Below are 3524 nucleotides of genomic sequence, written 5' to 3'. Positions count from 1 at the left end.
CTTCCACCTCAAAAGAACTACTCAACTATTGAGAAAGAGCTTTTGGCCTTGATTTTTTGTTTACAGCATTTTTCATTTTATTTTATTTGTGTTCTGGTTTTGACCCTATAGTCATTTATATCGATCATAACGCACTGAAATACATTAGTAAGTGTAAAGATAAAAATCAGAGATTGACAAGATGGAGTCTACTTTTTCAGGAGTAATCATTAGACATACAACATGTCAAGGGGAAAGAAAATGTTATTGCAGATTGCTTATCTAGACTTTAGAAAGATTGTTTTAGAGTAATAAGAAATTTGCTTTGTAAATTTCTTTTTCTTTGTGGGGAGGTGTTACATAGCCTATGATTTCATAATCCCTTATAGAATTCTAACTTATGATACAGTTTTCTTCATGATTGTATCATCCTTTGTATGATCCTAATGCATAGTATGCTCCATGTTTGTTCACGATTCGCCACGTGGCTTCCATAGTGACCAGGCTTGCGTGTGCTACCTCACTCCCCCCTTCTCCCCCTTATAGTTGAGTAAGTCTTTGTTTCTGTTGTTCAGAGCAGGATTGTCAACTCTTCGTCCCCTATGCCTTCATGTGCGCGTCCTTCTTACAAGGTGACTCAAGCTCTGCCGGACCCCTATATACTGAGCTCAGTCTCTGCATTAGTTGCCACTTAGATCTACTCCTCATTCTGTTCACATCTCTGTCCTCCCCTTTACAGTATATTATTATTTTTGTGAGTGCTCAGGAAGTCTCCAGCCATCTAGCTGCTGTATAATTTGAGTATAAGTGTTATTACCATTTTTCTTGTATTGTATAGCCTAAGGCGTTAATTCATAAGCCTGGTAAAGTTTTTATGATTCTATTGGCTCCAGACTGTCAGCCAGTATTAGTAATATTTGTATCTGTAATAATATTATAGCTTGCTTTAACTCAGCATTATCCAGTTTTCTCATTTTATCAGGGCTGACTTGGATAAATTTGCTCTTGCTAAATTCGTGTTAATAGAGGCTATTGCAGTTAACCATATACGTAACCAGTTTTGCCATTACATTATCCTTATGAGTCCTGAATGTTTAGTTGTTAGTTTGAGCATTAAACTTTAACTTGTAATTTTACCTAAGTCTTTTGTTTTGAACCTGGAACTTTGCGGGACAGTAGTGATTTTAGTATTCTCACTTGAAGTGTTCATTATCTCTCTCTGTTTCGTAACATTAATTTAGCGACCTCTTATAAGGATATTCAGGATATTATCATAAGGATATTGCTTGATATTCTGTGACTGTGATTTATTCATGATGTCTACTAGTACTACTCTTGATGAAGCCAAAGATTTTTGGTCAAATGTGATAACAGTGTGTGATGTAGAAAACAGAACAAAGAATGAACTTAAGTTTGTTGCTCAATAATTGGAAAATGCTGTTCGGTCTCATCATTCTAAACATTAAATTGTTGGCATGATTAATAAAAGCTTGTTTAATGTAACTTCTCCAGATGAGCAAACGCATTTTGAAATAGCTAAGTTTCAGCTAGCCCTGCAGGAGGCTCGTGCTAAGGAGGCTGAGTTTCAGGCACGTGCTAAGGAGGCTGAGTCTCAGGCTCGTATTCAGGAGGCACAGGCAGAGGCTCAGGAACAAATTGAACTTGCTAGGATTCAAGCAGACCATGAGTATCGCATGAAACAAGGTGGAACTGGATCATCTAGCTCTGATGATTTTGATGTGGCTAAAAATGTTAAACTTGTCCCTCATTTTAATGAATCTGATTTAACAAAGAGTTTTCAGTTGTTTGAGAGGGTAGCTACAGGCTTTAATTGGCCCAAAAAGTATTGGCCAGTACTCCTTCAGAGTGTTCTCACCTCGAGTAAGGCCTCAAGTAACTTATGCATCTTTGCCTCAGGATCAATCTGATAATTATGATGTAGTTAAGAGCTTGATTCTTAAGGCCTATGAGCTTGTTCCTGAAGCCTATAGAGTAAAATTTAGGACAACTTATAAGCAAGATAAGCAATCCCATGTTGAGTATGCAAAAATCAAAGAAGATCTGTTAGAGCAGTGGTTAAATTCTAAGAATGTAAACTCTGATTTTAATAAATTTAAGCAGATGATTTTGCTGGAGGACTTCAAAACGTGTATTAATAAAGATGTAAGCCTATATCTTGATGAAAAAAGAATAGATAATTTGTCTGATGCTGCAGTTTTAGCTGATGAATATGTTCTCACTCACAAGAGATATTCTAAAGAAAAAAGGAAAGCTGAGAGTAAGTACGTTGCCTCCACTCAGAGTACAGGTAACAAGAAAGAGAATAAAGATGATGTTTCTCAGGAAGTAAATACCAGCTCCACCTCTAGATTTCAGAAAAGTAAATGTACTTATTGTAGTAAGTTTGGTCATAGTACGGAGAAATCTTTCAGGAGACAGCGTGATGTGAACAAAAAGGAGTCTTTAAATATTCAGTCAATTGGTCTAGTGTCCACCCTTGAGAGTTCCCAGAATTCTTTAACCGAGTTAACTGAACCTGCTTTGAGGGGTAAATTAAATTCTCATTATGAAGCTCCTCTTTTGAGCAGTAACGTGGGTGACACTCTCAAGAGTTCATGTGCTTATTTCCTGTCTGATGGTTTTGTCAGTCCTCTGGACAATAATGACAGGAAATCACTTAAAATATATCGTGATGCAGGTGCTTGCTAATCCCTTATGCTGACCAGTGTTCTAGGCTCTAATGTTAATTCCTCTGATGAAACTGTAATCTTACAAGGTGTAGAGAATAATTACTTCTCTGTCCCTCTGTGCAGAGTGAATTTAGAGTCTGGTTTTGTTAATGGTTCCGTTATGGTTGGGTTGGTTGAGACACTCCCAATGTCAGGTGTAACTTTCTTACTTGGAAATGATATTGGTGAAAGTCAAGTGTGTCCAGCTCCTCAGTTGTCTAGTGAACCAGTGAGACTGCGACCAGGATTGCATGTCCCTGATGTATTCTCTGCATGTGATGTCACCTAGGGCTAAGTCTAAAGTTACTGGTGACTTAAGAGGATAATGATGATGATGATGTTATCCTAGTTGAAACTTTTCTTGCCTAATTTGGACCACTCACCAGAATGAGGCAGTACCACTCGTGAGTGTTGATAATTTGTCTCATCAAGAGTTGGTTGAGTTGCACGGTGGTGAGCCTGAGTTGAAAAGTCTAGCTAACTCTGCTTTCAGTGAGGAAGAGTCAGCTGGTGCTTCTTCTTGTTATTATATAAAGTCAGGAGTACTTATGAGGAAGTGGAGACCCCCAGCAGCATCAGCCGACTGTGAATGGGAGGTTGTACATCAAGTTGTCATCCCTCGTGTTTGTAGGCAGCATATCATTAGAGTGGCTCGTGATTCCAGTTTGGGAGGACACCTTGGAGTGAGGAAGACTGTGGCACGCATTTTGAAACACTTCTACTGGCCAGGTATCTTCAGAGATGTTTCCTGGTATTATAAGTCTTGTCACACGTGTCAAGTTGTGGGGAAGTGTAATCAGACTGAAAAGATTGCAC

This window comes from Coenobita brevimanus, chromosome 28 (assembly GCF_032717465.1).
Source record: "Coenobita brevimanus isolate Jiangsu-jjx chromosome 28, ASM3271746v2, whole genome shotgun sequence".
NCBI lineage: Eukaryota > Metazoa > Arthropoda > Malacostraca > Decapoda > Coenobitidae > Coenobita > Coenobita brevimanus.
This window is presented reverse-complemented; position numbering follows the sequence as displayed.